Here is a 23,216-nt window from a genome sequence, read left to right on the forward strand (position 1 = left end):
TGATAGACTTCCCCTTTTAATTTGAAAGGGAAAAGCCAAATTCAGATGTATCAGTAGCAACAATAGAGTAAAGGGAATGGAGTAGAGGCAAGAAAGAGGAGCTGACTAAAGCTAATTGGAAGGGGACACCAGCAGGGATGGTGACAGAGCAGCAATGACTGGAGTTTCTGGGAGCAATTGGAAGGCACAAGATATATACATCCCAAAGAAGAGAAATATTCTAAAAGCAGGATGACACAATTGTAGCTGACAAAGGAAGTCAAAACTGATATATATAAATGAAAGAGAGGGCATGTATTAGAGAAAAAATTAGTGGATTGGGAAATATTTAAAAACCAACAGAAGGCAACGAAAAAAGTCAAGGTGGGGGTGGGGAGGAGATGAAATATGAAGGTAAGCTAGCCAATAATATCAAAGAGGATACCAAAAGTTTTTTTCAGATATGTAAAGAGTAAAAGATAAGCAAGAGTAGACATTGGACAGCTGGAAAATGATGTTGGAAAAGCAATAACAGGGAACAAGGAAATGACTGAAGAACTGAAGTATTTTGCACCAGTCTTCGCTATGGAAGACATTACAGTATTGATGGAGCTTGAGAGTGTCGGGGGCAAACGTGTGTAGTTGCTATTACTAGGCAGAAGGTGCTTGGGAAACTGAAAGGTCTGAAGGTAGCTAAGTCACCTGAACCAGATGGACTGCAACCCAGGGTTCTGAAACAGGTAGCTGAAGAGATTGTGGAGGCATTAGCAATGATCTTTCGAGAATCGCTGGATTCTGGAATGGCTCTGGAGGACTGGAAAATTGCAAATGCCACTCCACTCTTCAAGAAGGGAGGGAGGCAGAAGAAAGGAAACTATAAGCCAGTTAGCCTGACCTCAGTGACTGGTAAGATGTTGGAGTTGATTATTAATGATGGCGATCATTATTGAGATACAGCATGGATACAGGTTTCAGGGTACTTGGAGGCACATGATAAAATAAACCAAAGTTCACATGGTTTTTCAAAGAGAAAATCTTGCTTGACAGATTGTTAGAATTCTTTTATGAGATAACAAGCAGGATAGACAAAGAATAATCAGTAGATGTTGGGTACTTGGATTTTTAGAAGGCCTTTGACAAGGTACTGCACATGACGCTGCTTAACAAGATAAGAGCCCATGGATTACAGGAAAGATACTATTATGGATAGAGTATTAGCTGATTGGAAGGAAGAAAAGGTTGGGAATAGATGGACCCTTTTCTGATTGGCTGCAGACAACTAATGGAGTTCTGCAGGGGTTGGTATTGGAACTGCTTCTTTTTATGTTGTATATCCATAATTTGGATGATGGCATTGAAAGCTTTGTGGCCAAGTTTGCAGATGATACGAAGATCGGTGGAAGGGCAGGTAGTGTTGAGGAAGCAGGGAGTCTGCAGAAGGACTTGGACAGATTAGGCGAATGGGCAAAAAGTGACAGATAGAATACAATGTTGGGAAGTATGTGATTATGCACTTTGGTAGAAGGAATAAAAGCATAGACTATTTTCGGTGTCCTTGTGCAGGATTCCCTAAAGACTAATTCGTAGGTTGAGTTGGTGGTGACGAAGGCAAATGCAATTTTAGCATTTATTTTGAGAGGACTAGAACATAAAAGCAAGGATGTAATACTGAGACTTCATAAGGCACCCGTGAAGCCTCACTTGGAGTATTGTCAGCAGTTTTGGGCTCCTTATTTAAGAAAGGATGTGCTGACATTGGAGAGGGTTCAGAGGAGGTTCACAAGGATAATTCCAGGAATGAAAGGCCTATTGTATGAGGATGGCTCTGGGCATTTTCTCCCTGGACTTTAGAAGAATGAAGGGGATCCTATTGAAATCTATCGAATGTTGAAAGGCCAAGATAGAGGAGATGTGGAAAGGATATTTCCTATGGTGAGGGAGTCTTGGACCAGAGGGCACAACCTCAGAATAGAGGGATATCCATTTAGAACGTAGATGAGGAATTTCTTTAGCCAGGGTGAGGTGAATCTGTGGAATTGGTTGCCTCAGGCAGCTGTGAAGGTCAGGCCATTGGGTGTATTTGAGGCAGAGGCTGATAGGTTTTTGATCAGTCAGGGTGGAAGAGGTTTGGGGGAGAAGGCAGGAGAGTGGAAATGAGAGGGAAATGGATCAGACATAATGAAATGGCAGAGCAGACTCGATGGTCCTATGTCTTATGGTCTATACTTATACTGGGAGATTCAGCGATGGCAATGCCACTGAATGCCAGAGGGTGATAGCTGGATTTTCTCTTGTCAAGGATACTGTCACTGCCTGGGTTTTGTGTGGCAAATGTTATTTGCCACCCTAGGCATAGAAATTATTCAGATTGTGGACTGCTTTAGTTGAGGAGAAGCAAATGGTGGTAAACATTATGCAATCATCAGTGACCATCCCTACTTCTGACCTTTTGATTGAAGGAAAGTTGTTGATAAAGCTGCTGAAAATGCTTAAACCTAGGGTACCCCTGCAGAGATGGTTCATGGCTGAACTGACTGACTTCATCTTCCTCTGTGTTAGGGATACTTCCAACCAGAAAAGTTTTCCTCCCAATTCCCACTGTTTTCAGTTTAGTCAGGGCACCTTGATGCCATATTTGATCAAATGCTACCTTGATGTCAAGGGCAGTTACTCTCATTATGTCTGGAGTTCACTGCTTTTCTATAGGTTTGGCCAAGACTGTAGATGAGGCCAGGAGCTGAGTGATATTGGTGAATTCCAAGCTGAGTTTCTGCGAGCAGGATTGTTATGAAGCCAGTTCTATTTGATGGGACGAACGATTATGCCTTCCATCACTTTGTGGATGGTCAGGGGATACTAATGGGGTGGTAACTGGCTGGGTTGGATTTGTCTTGCTTCTTGTGGGCAAGGCACACCCAGGCAACTTCCAATGGGATCAGAGGTGACCTGACAGAGGTGTAAAAGATAATGAGAGGCATTGATCATGTGGCTAGTCAGAGGCTTTTTCCCAGGGCTGAAATGGCTAGCACGTGAGGGCACAGTTTTAAGGTGCTTGGAAGTAGGTACAGAGGAGATGTCAGGGGTAAGTTGTTACTTTTTACGCAGAGAGTGGTGACTGCGTGGAATGAGCTGCTGGCGGCGGTGGTGGAGGCGGAAACGGTAGGGTCTTTTAAGAGACACCTGGATGGATAGATGGAGCTTAGAAAAATAGAGGGCTATGGGTAAAGCCTAGGTAGTTCTAAGGTAAGGACATGTTCGGCACAGCTTTGTGGGCTGAAGGGCCTGTACTGTGCTGTAGGTTTTCCATGTTTCTATTGTTGGGGAGATGCCAGTATTGTATCTGAACTGGAGCAGCTTGTCACAAATTTTGATACTATTGCTGGAATGTTGTCAGGCCGATCGCGTTTTTCTGTTTCTTGATATTGCATGTAATGAATTGAATTAGCTGAAGACTGGCATCGATCATGCTGCAGGTCAAGATAGATAATCCACTTGGCACTTCTGGCTGAAGACTCTTGCAAATGCTTTAGCATTCCCTTTTGTGCTGATTTACTAGGCTTCTCATCAGTGAGAATGGGGATATTTACGGCATTAGCTCCTTCAGTGTGCTGGTTTATTGACACCATTGTTCACAACTGGATGAGGCAGGATCTGATCTGAGCATGGGTGTGGACTCATTCATCTCTGGCTGTTGTATGTTGTGTGTGGCGTTTGGCATTCTGTAGTCAGTCTGACAGATACCTGGCATTGCTCCAGGCATGCGTTCTTCATTGGCCATTGTAAATTGCCTTAACGTGTACCTGAGTGATAGAACTCGGGGGAATTGATGAGGGTGTGGCAGGGATTAAATAGGATTAGTATAAGATTGCTGCAAATCGATGCTTTATGTTTGACATGGACTCAATGGATGGAAAGGCCTGTTTACATGACTTCATGAAAAGCTGTTGAAGCCAACATGAAGAACTTGAGTCAGAACTGGGAAAGTATTAAAGGGTTTGCCAGAAACAGATAGGGGCAGAAGAGCATTGTTACTGCCCTAAAGATGAGGTATAATGGGCTGCAAATGAGCAAGCTGAAAAGAATTACGCTTGTTGAATTAAAAAAAATATTCTGGATGATCCCCTATGTATAAAACATTACAGTGTGTGTCTAGAACATTTCCTTGCTGAAAAGCAGACTGAATTAACTGCATTCATGTGTACAATAGATCCTTAGATGGAAACTGGATCAATTACCTTTAGGTGTGCCTACATTCAAAATAGTTAAGTGAGGTTACCATAGAGAAATATAATGGACCATGCATTCAACAAAGCAACCTTAAAATGATAAAAGAGGGGGCCAGTTGTTGAGAGGGCAGCTCTGAATGAAACCAAATTCCACCATTTTCCAAACTAAAATATTTACCAAATAAAGGCTTGCAGAATAGAAGAAGTAAGTCCAGATTTACAGAAGTAGATCTTTTTGGACTTAGACCACAAGACATTAACCTCAGGACATTTATGGGCATTCAACTAGCAAGACGACTAGGCGTAGACTTAAATGCTTTCATTAATAGATCAGCATTAAGTATGGTAGCAACTAAATCTATTTTTTCTTCATAAATGTTACAAATGTTTAAAATAAGGCAGATTGTGACCTATTAATTAATAGCCATAGTGACAAAAATATCTTACATTGCATGAAAACAAATCTGCATATGTTTACTAGATTCAGTTAGTTGATGTTGACAACATCTGTGTTAATATTCCAGAGCCATTTCACTTTTCCTCCATGACCTCATTAATGCCATTAAACCAAAGTTAATGGTTTCATAATTTCAGCCTTTTTGTCAATATATAATTTCAGTTAGGCATGAATTAGGAATCAAAGTCAACCCTTTCATTACATGATCCACCAGCAAAATACTGATGGAAATCAGAAAATGCAGGAAATACTCAGCAGGTCAGAGAGTGTCTGGAGATAAAGAATCAGAGTTAACGTTGCAAGTAGGTGACCTGTCAACAGAACACAAGGTTCTGGAAAAAGAGTATAAATCTGAGCTAGGAATTCTGCTTCTTTGTCCTCAGTTGTTCCTGATATGCACAGTTTTTCTGACATTTTCTGCTTTATTCCATTCTCCATGAAGTTACCCTTCATCTTTTGTTGATGACTGTAATTAAATCAGCCATGAAGTATAACTGAATTGTGGAACATGACTTTGGGTTGGAATGAATATTTCAGTTGCTAATCCTTGTGCCTGAGCTAATAGGTGCTTCCAATATGCTATTTTTACTAATATATCCATGATATTTTCTTTCTTACTATGACAAAAAATTTACTTCAGCATAATCTCAAAGATTCTCCTTGACTTTTTCCTTGACATTAAAGCCACTAATAAGTAACTTCTTTTCCCTGCACAGGCTTTTCCAGTTATTTTTTTGGATTTTTCACCAGCTTAAAAACTTGGCACAAGACATTAATTACATAATTACACTGTATATCAGCAGAAATATACTCTTGCCTGATATAAATCAATGCAAGAATAATTAAATTCGTATCGTGTTAATGCTGATCACCTCATCCACATTCCAGATGATTGGCGACATCTTGCAGAAATAATTGTTTGACAAGTGGTTAGAATTTGAAAAAACAGTGTGTAGTAACTTTCAACTGGGAATTTGTAAAATTCTTGATGAAGAATGGATTACTGGAATATGGGATGGGAACAGGCAAACTGGAATACTTTTCGAATAACCTTTTCAGTATTAATAAAATGAACAGCCTTTTCCTGTTTTGTATTGTTCTGTGAGATTGTGATAATGCATGGTCATTGTTCTCACTCTCTTTGCAGGGACAAACTCGGCTTTCCCTGTCTGGCCCTGAGGCCTAGTGATCAGATGTGAAGTAAGTGTAATTACTACTGTTTAATATTGTCATATTCTGCCTATCTCAGTGCAATATATGGCATTTGTGGTGAACCTGATAGTGCATTGTTATCTAAAAGGAAGATTTTGTTCACCCTGTTTGTCACAAAACACAGCAAGGACAAATAACTAACAAAGTACAGCCACCATGGTGTGGGGAACTGCTGGAAAACCAATGAAGCTGAAACAGTTCTATAAAAGCCTAAATTTATATTGCTTGGAAACAAGAACAATGAAATGTCATTCAGCTCATCAGATCACCCACTCACCAAAGTCCTGTTTCAAAGTATTTTTCATTTTTTTTTCTGTCCTACATCCATATCCATTACCCTGTGTTGAATTAGGATTCAATCCAATTTCTTCTGAATGCTTCAACTGTGTTCAATGTGCAAGGGAGCCATTTATTTTGTAAGTCAATAATTCAAAGTGTACAGGAGTCACTCTTTCTGTAGAGTTTATCTTGTGGTTTCTTCAGTTTATAATCTTGCGCTCTGCTTTTCCTCCTCGGTTTTTTTACACAAAAAAGTCTCTCCATATCCACTTCATTACCTCTCTTCTCTTATGTTGAATAGTTGGATCATATTTTGCTCTTTAATCTATTTCCAGGGAAAATACATTTCCTCTCCTTGTTTTTACTGCTAAATGGTCTAGGAAATCGAAATCTGTAGAAGAAACTTCCAATAATCCACTCAGCAATAAAAATTCAAATATATCAAAACACTAAACTGGAAACAATATCTTTGGTAGTGATTTCATTTCCTTTTAGAACACACATTTTTATTAGATGGGCAATTGTTCTGTTCTGCTCATGATTCTCCTGAAAGGTTATTATAATTCTCCAAAAACATGTCAAAGTATTGAGAGTACATGTCTAAAATTCCCCTTTGCAAACATGGTAGGGTGTTAACAACTTGCCATAACATCTGTCACCAAGAAGGTGATGCTCATTGAAAAACCGGACAATGTTGTTATAATTCCAAACAATTTTATTCTAATTCCCCTGTTTTGTGAACAACCAACTCCGATTGGATCAGCTAGTTTCCCATTTGGATCAGAGCAGGGTAGGTATCTGCCTTACTGGATTTTACAAGAGCCATCTATTTACTTTGAACCAGAGTGTTAAAAATGTATGTGAACAAAACCTCATAATGGTTCTGTCATTGTTGATGTGATAGTTACCCAGGACAGTGTTAGCTATTGCAAACTTATGTGATAATTTTTAATATGTAAAGTGATTCAATGAACTCATCCCAATTCAGTAGTGAATCTTTGATTTTTTTTGTAAAATCTTCCAGAAAAAAATCTGTCAGTTAGTTGGCAGAATGTGCTTCCATGTTTGTGTGTTAATAGATATGAAGTAATCATCTAATCCATTCTGGTACCAAAGCATTACCCCAGCATCATCATGCTACCAATTAAGTGATTGAGGATGGAGCATTTGCAACTACCATTGGCTAGCAGTGTTAAAAAGAATAACATCTTAGTCTACTCCTACCAGCACATATACAGTCATCTGCAAATTTTATTCACTCCTGATATTAAGAAATGGTTGAGTACTCTGGATAGGTCCTGTGGTCAATGAGGACAACAAAGTCATTATCTAAGGCTATAATGTTGAAGACTTGTAGATCTAGTCAATAGGTACATTTAATGTTAGAGAAATGTATACAATATACATCCTGAAATTCTTTTTCTTTGCAGACATCCATGAAAACAGAGGAGTTCCCCAAAGAACGAATGACAGTTAAAATGTTAGAACCCCAACTCCCGTACAAGCAGCAGCAAGGTACTGACCCTTCCACCCCCACCCCCAGAGAAAAAGCATCACCACCCTCCATCCAGCACTCAAGTGGGCAGCAAAGCATCAATAAAGACACAGACTTGCAGTACCCCAAAGACTACTCATTCACCTGGTAATTCAACATACCACAGGCTCTCTCTCCCCTAATAAGGGAGAAAGAGGTGCCTCATTTCACAGCGAGAGGGGAGACATAACAAACAACTCACAGATTTATGATGTTAAAAGTCTGTTGCGTCACTTTACACGAGCTCTGCGCCCGGAGAGTCGGCACCAAAAAAACGCAGCTCCCCCGACAGCTAATCCGCTTCTCCAAGTGTTCTGTGTTCTCTGGGGACGCTTCAGTCAGGGACACCGGCCTAGAATCAGCATGTACCCAGAGCCACGAAATTCCAGAACCCTGAAGGTGCACTCATCTTCCAGGCTGCGTCCTTAAACTAAACTTCACAATACAGATACAAGACTGGTACCTGCCAAACTCAGTGGAAGAATGCCTAGGAGAATGCTGAATGAGTCTAGAACAATGAGCCTAATTGACTACTTCCAGTCATCGGTGAATTGATGGAATGAATGTTGTACATGATTGATAGCAATGAATAGCAAAATACTTCAGGAGACAAAATGCCCAGACTATTGATTCCTACATCTTATTTCAGTCTGGATACAAACAAGGACAGGAAGGCTGAATTACAGTGAACTAGAACGAGTAATTATCCTTGCAATCAAGGTGGTGTTTGGTTCAGGAGAACATCAATGAGCTGTTGCAAGATTAAATCAATGGAAATGAGGGAGAACTCTCTCTGTTAGCTGCAGATACATTGTGCAAAGCAAGATGAAGACAAATTATCTCAGGTCCATTGTACTGATATAGAAGTTTTCAGGGCAATGTCCTGGAGTAAGCGAAACTGCATGAATACAGGCCCTTCAGCTCAACAAGCTTATGCCAACCACGTTGTTCACACAACTAGCCCCAATTTCCTGTATTTGGCCTATATCTCTCCAGGCTCCTTCCCTCAATGTACCTATTCAAGTTGTTCTTAAATGATACTATTGTTCCTGCCTCAATATCTTCCTCTGTAAGCTCATTCCATATACTCACCATCCGATGAATGGAAAAATTGGCCCTCAGATCCATTTCAAACCATTTTCCTCTCACTCTAAATTGATGTTCCCTTGTTTTGGACTCTGCTGATCTGGGGAAAGGACTGTTACTCTCCATCTTATCTATGCCTCCCATTTTTTAAATACTTCTATAAGGTTGCCCCTCATTCTCCTAGGTTCTAAGGAACAATTACAGTACCTAGACTGTCCAATCTCTCTCTATAACACAGGCTCAGCATTCCTGGCAGTATCTTTGTAAATCTTTTTTTGCACGCTTTTCAGTTTAACCACATCTTTCCTATAAAAGGGTGACCAAAACTGGTCATAATACTCCAAGTCTGACCTCACCAATGATTTATACAACACTAACATGTTGCCCCAACTCTTAAACTCAATGCTCTGACTGTGCTGAATGTCTTTTTTTCGCAGCCCGCCTATCTGTAATTCTGCCCTCAATGAATTATGCCCTTATACTCCCAGGTCCCTCTGTCCCATTACACTTCCTCGTGCCCAACCATTCATACAGTAAGTCGTATTCTAGTTTGACTTTCCAAAATGCATCACCTCACACTTATCTGTATTAAAATCCATTTGACATTCTTCAGTCCACTTCTCCAACTGATCAACCCCCCCTCATAATCTATAGTAACAATCTTCACCATCAATAATACTTCCCAATTTTGTGCCATCTGCAAACTCACTGATCAAGTATATGTCAATATATGTCACATCCAAATAATTTATATAAATAACAAATAATAAGGGTCCCAAATTTGACTGACCCTTGTGTCACATCACTAGTAATTGGTTCTACTCTGAGAATCAAAATTCATTATCAGTGGGTCGATATCTTGGAATTCTCTGGCTAACATCTCAAGAACTTAAATAAGATGGCTTATTATCAGCTTCTGAAGATTATTTAGGCATTTCTGGCAAAAAGAACAAATTGTCTTCATAAAGTGCTTTTTAATATCCAAAGAATTATACAGCCAATGAAGTACATTTGAATTATGGTTAAGTTGTAAAATTGGTTTATTATTGGCACAAGTACAGAGGTACAGAGAAAACTTTGTCTTGCATAATATCCATACAGAAGTGAGCTATCAGGTGCAGCTTAATGGGTTCCGTAGAAGGTGACTATCTATTCCAAACAGGGAAACATAAGCTGCAGGTTCTGTGTATAGTTAATCCAATATTTCTCCACACTCTTTGATAGTGCACATTTTGGTTCAGTATACTAATCACTTTGCTTCTTTAATCTTGCCCATAGAAGTTCAGCTTATTTTTCTACAGCAGAATGAGTATGCAAAGTCGTCTACTGATGAGCAGGGTATCTGTCCTTTTAAGGGTTCAGTTCTAATGGGGGGTCAGGAGAAAGTGAGAAGGTCGTGTTTGCATCATCCCATGAGATCAAGAGTGATTGTGAAGTAAGTAAGAATTTGGAATATAGTTGCACAGATACCATCATCATTAATGCTTCCAGCCTTGCTAATGGCTTCAGAATCGCCCCTTTCTGCAATGGCTAACATTATCCCCTAAGGGTTAAAGAATACTGACCTGACTGCCCCACATCAGTTTTTGCCCCTCCCCCTCCATTTTCTTGTGATGGGCCAAACTTCTGCAAGAAAATAAAAATTGTGTTGCTGAGTGGAGTGCAACCTGATTGGGCGGTGTGGCTGAGGGTTGAAAAGCCACCAGTGTGTGAGAGCTGCCAGTTTTTGGTGTAATGTTTCCAAAGTGATAAGCACATGAACTTGAGCAAATATTTATGAACTGAAGAGTCAAAGCACTGATTGATAGAGATGGGAGTTGGGTGGTGATTGACTATAGTGAACCGAATAGTAGATGAGACTAGTAGTAAAACTGTTAAGTTGTGACCTCTTAAGTTAAAACCCACCAATTTGACAATGTCATTTTTTTCTTGTGATGCATTTTAGGATTGCAATTATGATTACTTCTCTCACTGCATCCTGAACATATGGCCTGGAAATGTTATTTAAAACCTAATTGCTAAATATGTTTGAGCACTCAGTGTGTACTTAGCACATTTTAATAAATTCTGACCTGGTTCCCTGTGTAAATGTTACACACCCACATATGTGCCATTGGATATGAACTGTGATATCAGTTACTGAAGTACACTTTGTTGATAACATTTAGCAATTTTTCTAACCCGTATACATGACTGACAAAATCATTCCAAGACTCAAACTCTCAATTAAGGACTGCCCTTATGTTTGTTAAATGACCCACATTACTTTGAGGTGCCAATCTTACTTCAGAGGTAAGGATGAAATAACATTTTGAGTGATGGCTGCTAATCTCCTCTCTACTAGGGCAATGGGTCTTTGTTCCCTGTTGAGGTCTCAAAATGCCCTCAGTCCCTAATCATCTTCCCTCCACTAATCTGCTTCTCTGCTCAGCTAATTTTATCTCAAGCCATCCCAATCTTACCCCAGACATGCAGGAATTGTTTTACTAGCCTAATCATTCCCTTAATTTCCCCTCCATCTAATCTAATCGTCATCTTGGCACCAGCTCCTCTGAACAAATCCCACTCCTTCCCAGTCTATTACACTCCATATTCTACTACTTTCCTGCACCTCCCTTCTCCCCATTACCACTCTCTCTCTCTCTCTTTCTCATTTCCATGCTTTGCCATGGTAGAAGGCTGCAAAGTAAAAGGCTTTGTGCATGTTTACACATGATTGTGTAGTTCTATCAGTCTTGGAAGTCTTTCATCATAGATTATGGCATCTTTTTGACCTTACACTGATCAAGCATGGGCATTCTGCAATAATGTTTCTTCAACATCTCAATACCTGCATTAAAATAAACATTATTTATTGGAGGAAGCATTTTATCTATGTGGTTTTTTAAAGCCTTTTGTTTTGTTTATCTAGGAAAGTAAAATGGCTTGACAAAGAAAAGACAAGAAGGCTTTGTTTTATGATATTGGAACATGTGGTGCCTGGGGAGGAACTTCTGATGGAAACAGAATTTTGTATCAATAACACTGTGCCTCACCCCATGTGAAAGAAACACAAGCAGAAGCATAATTGCAAAGATCACCAATTCTCTTTGAAAAGTAAAATGTTTGCAAAGAAATGCACTAAATAAACTGGGTTAGGAATGCAGCATATGGTCAACACGGAGATTGAACCCAGCAGAGGGAAACATGTTGAATTATTTTGTACAGAAGCCAGCGAGGGAGTGGAAGGTCAATAGATTGGTCTGCCTTGCTCTACTGAAGCAAATGATTCTGGCATATGCTTAGATGCTCCATCAGCATGAAGTATTGCAGTTCCTGATGTATTTAACTCATTTAATTTGTGTTCTTTCATGTACATCAATACGTAACACACAAATCAAATAACTTTTCAGTTAACGTTTCCATTGTTATGGTCATACATAAAAGAACAGTTGACCATAATGATTTCATGTGCTTTTTCTGTCACATTCATTGAGTGCAGGATGCCTGTGGTTAAAGGTCTACTTAGAAGCCCCACGGGCGATAAACTATACTGCCATGGCAGAATAGATGAAGCACACATAAGTAATTTTACCTTTGCTCCAACATAGGAATTATTTAAGCAAAAGTCCATGGCCAATGAAAGATTGCTAAGGTAACTGAGAACTCACGACAATATTTTAACAATTTACACGTGGGGCCAAGCTTTGCCAGAGCAGGCAGCTTATGGCACGCATCATTAGTTAGACTTGTTACACATGTCTAAGTTGCACATTGCTAACAAGATAGCAAGAGGAAGATCTCAGGGGCCTTGGCGTACAACAGCATTAATAATCTCTACGCTCTTCATAGAAACAAACAGGGCAAGTAAATTCAATGTCAGATCAGGTACAGAAAGAAAAAGAGAAGGAAGGAAAGATTGGATTAACAGAGAGAAAAAGTGAGTAAGGAAGGAAGTGAAAAGTAGGAATTTAAAATGACATTTAAAAAATACTTAACAATTCACAACATCTTAGTTTTTAGTTAACAATTAACACATTCTTAAAAAGGGTACTTGAATTTTAAATTACTTATCTCACATTTCTAAATATGTAATGTTTTTGTAAAGCTAAAGGAAGGGAATGAGTCAGCAGATACTATCAGATGTTTTATAATTCACAAGGCATCTTTCTTCTCTGCACTGATGCTTACTTTTGTAATACAAGCATGGGCTTTTTAGTACAGTATCAATATTACTATAAGACCATAAGAGCATAAGATATAGGAGCAGAAGTAGGCCATTTGGCCCATCAAGTCTGCCCCACCATTCAATCATGGGCTAATCCAATTCTTCCTGTCATCCCCACTCCCCTGCCTTCTCCCATTATCCTTTGATGCCCTGGCTAATCAAGAACCTATCTATCTCTGCCTTAAATACACCCAATGACTTGGCCTCCACAGCTGCTTGTGGCAACAAATTCCACAGATTTACCATACTCGACTAAAGTAATTTCTCCGTATCTCAGTTCTAAAAGGATGTCCTTCAATGCTGAAGTCGTGCCCTCTTGTTCTAGACTCCCCTACCATGGGAAATAACTTTGCCATATCTAATCTGTTTGTTCAGGTCTTTTAACATTCGGAATGTTTCTATGAGATCCCCCCCTCATTCTCCTGAACTCCAGGGAATACAACCCAAGAGCTGCCAGATGTTCCTCATACGGTAACTCTTTCATTCCTGGAATCATTCTCGTGAATCTTTCTGAACCTTCTCCAATGTCAGTATATCCTTTCTAAAATAAGGAGCTTAAAACTGCACACAATACTCCGTGTGATCTCACGAGTGCCTTACAGAGCCTCAACATTACATCCCTGCTTTTATATTCTATATCTCTAGAAATGAATGCCAACATTGCATTTGCCTTCTTCACCACCCTGGAGGTTAACCTTTAGGGTATCCTGCAGAAGGACTCCCAAGTCCCCTTGCATCTCTGCATTTTTGTTTCCTCAACACTACCGACTCCTTCACCTATCTTTGTATCATTGGCAAATTCAGTCACAAATCCATTAAGCCCATAGTCCAAATCATTGACATACATTGTAAAAAGCAGCAGTCCCAACACTTATCCTTGTGGAACTCCACTGGTAACCAACAGCCAGCCAGAATAGGATCCCTTTATTCCCACTCTCTGTTTTCTGCCGATCAGCCAACCTATGCTAGTAACTTCCCTGTAATTCCATGGGCTCTTATCTTGCTAAGCTGCCCCATGTGAGGCACCTTGTCAAAGGCCTTCTGAAAATCCAAGTACACCACATCTACTGCATCTCCTTTGTCTACCCTGCTTATAATTTCCTCAAAAAATTGCAGCAGGTTTGTCAGGCAGGCTTTGGGTGGAGTTCTTGGAGAGATTATTCTAATCAAAAGCATTTTATTCCCTGAATTTACTTGTTAGAAAATTGGATTAAGGCTGGCATAATGCAAGTCTTCGAAGGCTTGATAATGTAACTTTTTCTCATGATGACTACGCAAACATTGGATGTTTGTCTAACTTTAAGTCAATAACATTCCAAGAAGACTCAGATCATCTATCAACCGTCACTAATTGAGACAAATCAGATAGAACCATCAATTCAACTTTGCGAAACAACCCTGGAAAACGTGGACCATTTTCCGTATCTTGGAAGTCACCTCTCCTCCAATGTTGACCTTAATGACGAGATCCAACATCGTGTTAAATGCACTGGAACAGCTTTTGGACGTCTTCGAACAAGAGTCTTTTATGATCGTGACATCTGAACAGACAACAAAATGTTAGTGTACAAAGCAGTGGTAATCCCAACGCTCCTGTATGCATCAGAAACCTAGACAACATACCAATGACATCTGAAGGCACTTCAAAAGTTCCATCAACGCTGCCTTCAAAACATCTTAAATATCAGCTGGGAAGATAGAAGAACCATTGTCGGTGTGCTAAATGAAGCAAAACCAACAAACATTGAAGCCTATGTCATCAAGAACCAACTAAGATGGAGCGGTCATGTTGTTTGGATGAGAGACAAATGTCTGCCGAAACAAATCTTCTACTCCCAGCTTAAAGAAGGCAAATGTAAAGGAGGCGGACAATAGGAGAGATTCAAAGACGTCTTAAGAGCCAACATGAAGAAATGTAACATCAACATCAACAATTGGGAAACCAATGCCAAGGACGGGAAACTCTGGCAAGCCATCATCCGAGAAGGAACAGCAACTTTCGAAGCCAACAGATGTGCAGAATTAGAAGAAAAGAGAAGAAAATGGAAAGAGAGGCAGCAACAACCAAAGCCCAATCTGCTGCCTGGAACTACCTGTCCTGAATGTGGAAGAACTTTCAAAGCCAAGATTGGAACTCATAAGCCACTTGAGAGCCCATAAGTAGATCAACAGAACGAAGACCATCATCCTCGACTTCGAGGGATAGCCACGATGACATGCTTTGGGTGGAGTTCTTGGAAAGATTAATTTATTCAAAAGCATTTTATTCCCCTGAATTTACTTGTTAAAAAATTGAATTTAGACTGGCATAATGCAAGTCTTCGAAGGCTTGATAATGTAGCTTTTTCTCATGATGACCACGCAAACGTTGGACGTTTGTCTAACTGCAAGTCAATAACATGAGTTTAATTTTTCCTACTAATTCACACAATATAGGTGAAGTCAGCATTAAATAACTTTCTCTAATTACTCTTGTATGGGTTAGCTGGTTAGGTTATTTGTTCAGTAATTAAAATTCAATCACAGGGCTGTGAACCTGGAGTGACATACAGGCTAGACTTGGAAACCAGGGGAAATTTCCTTCTCTGAAGAATATTGTAATGTATGGAACTTTTTCCTTTAGAGCAATAACCTCCCCCCCCCCCCACCACCTTAGCACTATGCATTGATCTGTTGTCTGCACATAGACTGTTGTTTATGCAGGCACATTGTGCTCTCTCTCTCTCTCTCTCGTTGCAATGTAGACACACCAGTTAAAGCCATCTCCCACGTGAGTGCTTTTATTTAATTGATATGTATTTGTGCACCGACACAACAAATTGGCGACGAGTATGAACCTGAACTTCAGAAAATATCGCCAACTGCACTGACAGTTATGGCACAATTACAGGACCAAACAGCGAGAGTTAAACAGTACAGAGAAGGCCATCATAGACACTAACAGATGCGTGAGTAACAGTAAAAGACATGCTGATTTTAAAGTGAAAATAACGTGGTGATGGCTTCAGTCAGGAAAGTTGATGAATTTGATAGCACTAATGAAGGCTGGGAGTCGTATATTGAGAGGGTTGAACTGTATTGTAACTCAAACAACTTGGAGGAACTAAAGAAAGCCCCTACACTTCTTAACTTAATGGGTGCAAGGATGTGTAGTCTCTTACACAACATAGTAACCCCTGAAAAGCCAGCAAGCAACATGTTTGATGAAATTGCTACAATTTTACAAAATCACTTGAGCCCTAAACCACTGGTAATAGCTGAAAGATTTAGATTATAAAAACGGAACCAGTCAAAGATGAAAGCCCTGAATACACTGCAGAACTGCGCAAACTTTCCCAGTACTGTGACTTCAGAGATAGACTCTCTGATGCATTAAGGGACGGGCTTGTATGTGGCATGCATAGTCAAAGCACTCAAACAAGGGTACTGGCAGAAAGAGACCTAACCTTAGAATGGGCATTGACCATTGCAATATTGTTAGAGAGTGTCGCAAAGAATGCAGAACTACAGAAAAGGAGGTTAGAATGTGAAATGCACAAAATGTCCCTGAATGGTGCAAAAAGCCAAAATGTTATCGATGTGGCAAATCATCCCATGATGCAAATGACTGTTGGTTCAAAGAAAAAGTTTACAGAAAGTGTCACAGACAAGGTCACATAGAGTGAGTGTGCAAGGCAGACAAAAACCACAACTGAGTGAAAAGTCTCAAACACAAAACTAAGCAAATCCATAAAATTACCAAATGTAAAACAGAATCAGACAACACAGAGTTCTGACAAAGATGAACTGTCATGCCTAGAACTGCATAGTACAACTGAAGGAGTTCACAATAGACGGGTCTAGTGTAAAACTGAAAATGGAGCTAGATACAGGGTCAGATTTGTCCATAATTCCAGAGGCTGACTACAACAGACTGTTTCCTAAGGTACCATTAAAGAAGACCTTAATGATGATAAAGACTTACCAGGCGATAAAATGGCTCCCAAAGGCAAACTGAACGTAAGTGTGACGTATGGAGGCCAAACACACCAGTTAGAGCTTTATGTATTGAAAAGTGGAGGGCCAGCACCTTTTGGACATAAATAGTTGAGAAAAATCCAACTAGGCTGGCACTCAATCAAAGCTGTCAGTGTGACATAAACAGGCAACGGTAGCCCAAATGGTAGCACTAACCAGAGACTGGCACAGCTGCTTAATGTTAATGAGAAGGTATTTGAGAAAGGGATCGGTAAACTCAAAGGCATGAAGTCCAGAAATGAATTGGATAAAACAGTAACACCTAGATTCTATAAAGCATGTCCAGTACCATGTCCACAACATCCTAAAGTAGATGCTGAACTTCAGAGCTTGGAGGCATCTGGGATTCTCTCCAAGGTTGAGTGGAGTGATTGGGCCACACCCATTGTCTCAGTGATCAAGAAAGGGAAGTCCAGAGCCGTTCGCATATGTGGAGATTTCAAGGGGAGCATCAACCCAGTGCTGTGTACTGTGCAATATCTCCTGCCATGAATAGAAGACATCATTGCATCTTTGGCAGGAGGGAGGAGTTTTCAAAGATTGACTTGTCACAAGCCTATCTGCAAATGGAGATTGAGGAGTCAAGCAGGAAGTTCCTCACAATCAACACTCACAAGGGACGGTTCCAGTGTAATCATCTCATCTTTGGCGTCACATCAGCTCCAGCAATTTGGCAAAGAGCAATGGACAAGTGCTCCAAGTTATCCCAGGAACGCAATGTTACCTTGATGACATCATGATGACAGGTGAGAATGATAAAGAGCACCTCCAGAACCTTGGTAAAGTGCTGACCAGGCTGAATGAGTATGGTCTGAATGCAAAGAGAGAGAAATGTTAGCTTTTCAAAAATGAAAAACTCATATACTTTGGATGTTATTGACAAGAATGGCTTACATAAGTTACAAGAAAAAACTGAAGCAGTGCTGCAGGCACCCAGACTGGAAAATGTGTCGCAACCCAGCTCATACTTGGGCCTTGTAAACTACTACCACTGTTTTCTCCCAAACATTGCTACAGTGATGCACCCACTGAATACACTGTTACAGACAGGAGCAAAATAGGAATGGTCAGAAAGATGTGAAAAGGCATTTAAGGAAACAGAGAGACTAATAACATCAGATGAACTGCTCACCCTTTATGACCCGACCCTGCCCATCAGATTGACATGCAATGTGTCCCCTTATGGCATTGGAGCCGTTTTGTCACACATTATGAAAGATGGATCTGCAAGTCCAATGCGTTTGCTTCAAGATCACTGATGAGCTCAGAACGCAACTACGCACGGATCGACTGAGAGGCCCTTAATCTAGTATGGGGAATAAAGAAGTTCCACCTCTACATCTATGGACAAAAGTTTACGCTAGTGACAGATCACAAGCTCTTGCGTCTATTTTCAATCCCAGAAAGGGAATTCCAGTGATGACTGCCACCTGTTTACAACGTTGGGCACTATTCCTAGGAGCCTATTCTTATGACATAGAGTTCAAGAGTACCAAACAACACAGCAATACTGATGGCTTATCATGTCTTCCACTAGTGGCAACTGAAGAAGAAAAGTCTTTTATATTGTGACCCAGTAGAAGTGTTCCACATCGCAACGGTGGACCAGTTGTGGGTAACAAATTCCAAAATACAAAGGGAAATAAGGAATGACTCAACATTGTCAATGACATCACCATGCAAGGATGATAAGCTCATGATAATCCTATGTTTCCAGAGTTCTCAGTGAGATGAGACGAACTGTTGGTATGTCAATGAACGCTGATGTGTGGATCTCGCGTTGTAGTTCCCTTTAACCTCTGCACCAAAGTGTTTGAAAATCTGCATGATGGACATTTGGGTGCAGTCAAGATGAACAGCCTCACTTGGAGCAACTTGTGGTGGCCGGGAATAGATAAATCGATTGAAGACTTGACCAGAAGCTGTTCACATTGCCACAAAGTTCTAAGTGCACCACCTCAGCAAAGACCGTCTCCACTTTGAGGACTATCTTCACCAGAAATGGCTCACCAGAACAAACCAGAATACACATCAGAAAAATTCCAACTGTTCATGAAAAAGAATGGCATCAGGTACTTCAAGACAGTTCCTCACCACCCAGCAGTGAATGGGTTAGCTGAAAGGTTTATCCAACCATTCAAGAAGTCCATGAAAGCGATGGACAAGGAGGACATTTCTCTACAGCACAATTGGACAAATTCCCTTTTGTGTTTCAGAGCTCTGTTCATGCGACAACAAATCAAACTCCTACAATGCTGTTCAGGAACAGGAATCTGAGATCTCGCATAGACCTCCTGAAACCAGAACTACAGAGGGAAGTACAGAATAAACAGTTCAGCCCAGTTGCCAAGTGAAGCAGCAATGAGCTTTGAAATTGGACAGGAAGTCCTAGCACATGATTATCAAGAAGACAAGTGAACACACGGTAGGATAGCTACAAGAGTTGGACGGCTGATGAATGTAGTGAATGTTGGACATCAGTAATGTGGACCAGACACTGGATGCTAAACTGAAGAACACACCTGAGTCGATCTCATCCAACAAGTCGGACACATTGCAGTCACCGGACTTACCTCTCAGTGATGATCATGTCACTGACAGCAACGTGACACTGGAAACTGAGAACGTTGTCTTAGGCAAGTCACCTACCAAACCCTAAAGCCACTCCACAGATCCAGAGGTGCTATCCTGAAAGAAACAGTGTGCCACCCAAAATACTGAACCTTTAGAACTGATGGACTGTTTTTGTGAAACCATGTTTATTTGGGAAATCGAAGCAACACATACAAAATGCTAGAGACCCTTCAGCAGGACTTGGCTCAAAACAACGACTGTACGTTTTTCCATAGATGCTGCCTGGCCTGCTGAGTTCCTCCAGCATTTTGTTATGTTTATTTGGAATGTGGGCTTATGAAAGGGAAATTGAATGTTTTGTACATATACAGTTTTATGTTGCATTAATCTAAAGAGGGAGGAAGTGTAATATATGGATCTATTTCTTTTAGAGAAAGACACCCTCCCCCGTAGCACAACGTATTGATCTGTTATCTGTGCATGTGCTGTTGTCTACGCCTGTTCATTGTTCTCTTGTTTTCTCTCTCTCTCTCTCTCTCTCTCTCTCTTTGTCATTGCAATATGAATACATCAGTTAAAGCCATCTCCTGTGAGCATGCTTTTATTTAATATATATGTAGTTGTGCTCAGACACAACAAATATTAGTGAACCAAGTAGGTTATTATGAGTTATTGCCAATAACGATTTTAGTTAACTTTTATCTTGTTATTCCTTATGCGTTAAATCAACTGAATTTATATTTCCCATCTCCACCATAGGGATTTGAGCTTGGGGCTTCCTGTTATTACACAAGCCTTCTGTAAGTCCCTTAACATAATGGTAAGGGTTTATAAGGATTAGCCAGACTACACTTTGTGTATTGTGAGCAGTTTCTGGCCCCTGATCTGAGAAAGGTTGTGCTGGCACTGGAGAGGGTCAGGAGGAGGCTGATGGGAATGATCCCAGGAATAAAAGGGTTAATATGTGAGGAGCATTTGTTGGCTCTGGGCCTGTACTTACTGGAGTTTTGAAGAATGGGGAGGAGGGGTATCTCATTGAAACATAATGCATATTGAAAGGCCAAGATCGAGTGGATGTGGAGAGGATGTTCTAATAGTGGGAGAGTTTAGGACCAGATAGCACAGCTTCAGAATAGAAGGATGTCTCCTTAGAACATAGATGAGGAGAAATTTCTTTAGCCAGAGGGTGATATATCTGTAGAATTTATTGCCATAGACAGCTGTGGAATCTAGGTCATGGGGTTTATTTAATGAAGAGGTAGATAGGTTTTTGATTAGTAAGAGTGTCAAAGGTTACCGGAAGAAGGCAGGAGGAAGGGGTGCAGTGGGATAGTAAATCAGACATGATGGAATGGCTGAACAGACTCGCTGGGCAAAATGGCCTAATTCTGCTTCCATGGTCTTCCGATCCATGGTCTAATACTACCCTGCCATTTCATTGAGAGTGATGTCTTTCAGGATAAAAATCATAACACGACATCTGTATTCCACATTCAATGACTCCCCTTAGCATTGCACATTGATCTGTTGTCCATGAATGCGCATTGTTTTCTCTCTCTCTCTCTCTGCAATGTGAATACACCAGTTAAAGTCAGCTCCTGCGTGGGTGCTTTTATGTAGTCGTGCTCAGACGCAACATTCTGAAAAAAAAATACAATTATTATTTTGGGAATAATAAATACAAATGAAGTGTTTAGAGAAGTTGGCTATTAGCTTGTCATAGTCAAAAATATAGAATGTCTATCCCATAGAAATGCATTATGTTGGGATTACTGAACTGTTGAGTTGATCCTCTGGTGACGCAGGAGAGATTGCAGATGTTGGAATCTGGAGCAGAAAACAAATTGCTGGAGCAGCTCAGTGCATTAAGCTTGACCCATCATGGGAAAAGAATAACCGCATTTTGGGTTGAGGCTCTGTGGAAGTTTCAACTTCTAGTAGTTTGATATAGATTACTATGAAAAGTCTGTAGTTGTACAAGTTATTTAGAAGTAAAGATGTGTATGTTCATGCACCACCACTGAACTCATCTTTACCACACGTAGTCTTCTGATTGAAGTTATATCAGATAGTTGATCTTCTGTTCTTTTTAATTTGGGTAATTTATAAAAAGCGATGGAATAAAATATCATATCTATACACATTTTTCCACACCTTGACTCAAATGGGGATGTGGATAGGAAAGCCAGCCTGGTAAAGAAGCTGTGAAGAAACTGTCCAAATACCACCTTGTAGAATTTCTTCGAGGTTACAGAAAATCCACTCTCACAGCACGACGTGAGTGAGTCTGGACTCACTCAATCTGGAGGAAGGATTTGTGGAAAGGCAAGTTCAACGGATTAAAAATCACAGCACAAGCTTTAAAGTGAAGAAGTTCCATCTTCTAGCCTGAGTTTGCACATTGAATCCTCTCAGTAGGTTAGAAAAAATGGAATTGGAATGGAACTATTAGGGGCATATAGTTCTAGGAATAATCTTGTGAAGACTGGTGAGAAATGCAAAAGAATTCACATAGGCTACTTGATTCGAACATTTGATATAAGAGAGAAGAACAAAGAATGTTATAATATTGATGACATTCCTGAAGAGAATTTCACAATTATTTGAGAAATATTTCTGACAAAAATTAAATGTGACAACCTTTCTGATTCCAAAGATAGTTGAAACAGAGGAGAAACAGTGCAAAGTGTGCAATATTTGCTGTGGATCCACAATTATTGCTTTAAAACTCTTATTCCTTTAAGTACCAGAGAGTAAGTTCCAAAGGCTGTGTGCAATGAGTCCTTGAATAAACCACAACCTATTCAAGTTCCTTCAGTTTAACTGGTATCTCTCTGTAAACTCTCCAGTGACTTCATTAGAAGTCCTCTAGAACTCAGTAAAAAGGAAATCTTTACAACTGTCATGTACACTTTGTGGAAGGTCCTAAGCCTGCTAGTTCATTCTCCATTTGAACTCAATTTCCCATGGCTGTAGTCATACACAAGGACACCTTTACCTGATAAAAACTGCCAATGGAGAATGCAGACTAAAGGAAATAGCCGCAGGCTTAGTAGTCAGATCACAGACTGTCATTTGCTTCAGCACAAAGTGATTTAAAATGCATTTGCAATGGAGTGAGAAGCAATAATGACCATTTTTGGTTGTTTTGTGTCAGCCTGAAGGTTCAATAATTCAGCGCAGCTCAAGCAGAACGTACTTTTACATTGTCCTCGAGTCGTACTTCAGATGAAATCATTCTTGCACAATCTCTCCCCCACCCAAAACTCTTCCACCTTGTCAGCCACACTTCAAACCTCCTCACACCCCTGTCCTCCCTTTCCCATGTAGTTGGACAAGCTCCCACTCCCTGATCTATCAAACTCCCTGTCTACCCTCTCCACAGCTGGGTTGGGATCTGTCCCCACTCAGCTGAACTTTGTCTTGCACCCCCTGATCAACACAGATCCCAAATGCCCATATCTCATCCCCAGTCACAGCTACCTCCCCTGCCTCCGCCCCCCCCCAAATCTCTGATTCTTTGACTGAAGCTTTGATCTCTATAAAACTCCACCTCCTATCTCCTGGATACCTGCTATTACCACAGACGCCACTCCAACGTCTTACCAAACATTCTTACGCAATTTCCAACCTGCTGCAGCCCTC

The 23,216-nt window shown here is 40.4% G+C and overlaps 1 long non-coding RNA gene across 1 annotated transcript; it reads left to right on the forward strand.

Moving 5' to 3' along the window:
- The first annotated feature begins 5,825 nt into the window (after positions 1-5,825).
- Positions 5,826-11,740, forward strand: LOC134349365 (uncharacterized). Its single transcript, XR_010018655.1, has 3 exons — positions 5,826-5,862; positions 7,584-7,668; positions 11,685-11,740. It is a non-coding gene; the product is annotated as an uncharacterized LOC134349365 (long non-coding RNA).
- The last annotated feature ends 11,476 nt before the right edge of the window (positions 11,741-23,216 follow it).

Source organism: Mobula hypostoma, chromosome 7, assembly GCF_963921235.1.
Source record: "Mobula hypostoma chromosome 7, sMobHyp1.1, whole genome shotgun sequence".
Lineage (NCBI taxonomy): Eukaryota > Metazoa > Chordata > Chondrichthyes > Myliobatiformes > Myliobatidae > Mobula > Mobula hypostoma.